The sequence below is a fragment of the Bufo bufo genome, chromosome 2 (genome assembly GCF_905171765.1).
Source record: "Bufo bufo chromosome 2, aBufBuf1.1, whole genome shotgun sequence".
NCBI lineage: Eukaryota > Metazoa > Chordata > Amphibia > Anura > Bufonidae > Bufo > Bufo bufo.
In genome coordinates this window covers 495547693-495548860 of record NC_053390.1, presented here as the reverse complement: position 1 = coordinate 495548860, position 1168 = coordinate 495547693, and positions in this window count along the sequence as shown.

Genomic DNA, 1168 nt, shown 5'->3' with positions numbered 1-1168 from the left:
GCGAGTGTTACCTCCTTTGGCTGAAATAACTGCAGTGAGACGGTTCTTGTAGCCATCTACCAGTCTTCGACATCGGTCTGAGGAAATTTTACCCCACTCCTCAATGCAGAACTTTTTCAGCTGTGAGATGTTTGAGGGGTTTCTTGCACGTACAGCCCTTTTCAAGTCACCCCACAGCATCTCAATGGGATTCAAATCTGGACTTTGACTTGGCCATTCCAGGACTCTCCATTTCTTCTTTTTCAGCCAATCTTTGGTTGATTTACTAGTATGTTTTGGGTCATTGTCATGTTGCATGGTCCAGTTCCGCTTCAGCTTTAATTTTCTAACTGATGGTCTCACATGTTCTTCAAGCACCTTCTGATACACAGTAGAATTCATCGTGGATTCTATGATGGTGAGCTGACCAGGTCCTGCTGCAGCAAAGCAGCCCCAAACCATGACACTTCCACCTCCATGCTTCACAGTTGGTATGAGGTTCTTTTCTTGGAATGCTGTGTTTGGTTTACGCCAAACATGTCCTCTGCTGTTGTGTCCAAATAATTCAATTTTGGACTCATCTGTCCAAAGAACATTATTCCAGAAGTCCTGGTCTTTGTCAACTTTATCGCTGGCAAATGTCAGTCTGGCCTCGATGTTTCTCTTGGAAAGCAAAGGTTTCCTCCTTGCACACCTCCCATGCAAGTTAAACTTGTACAGTCTCTTTCTGATTGTAGAGGCATGTACTTCTACATCAACAGTAGCCAGAGCCTGCTGTAGTTCTCGAGATGACACTTTAGGGTTTTTGGATACCTCTTTTAGCATCTTGCGGTCTGCTCTTGGGGTGAACTTGCTGGGGCGACCAGTCCTGGGCATGTTGGCAGTTGTTTTGAAAGCCCTCCACTTGTAGACTATCTTCCGGACAGTGGAATGGCTGATTTCAAAATCTTTTGAGATCTTTTTAAATCCCTTCCCAGACTCATAGGCTGCTACAATCTTTTTTCTGAAGTCCTCTGACAGCTCTTTTGCTCTCACCATGGTGCTCACTCTCACTTCAACAGTCAGGAGCACACCAAACTAAATGTCTGAGGTTTAAATAGGGCAAGCCTCATTCAACATGCAGAGTAACGATCTACTAATTATGTGCACCTGGTGTGATATACCTGTGTGAGATCTGAGCCAATTTAAG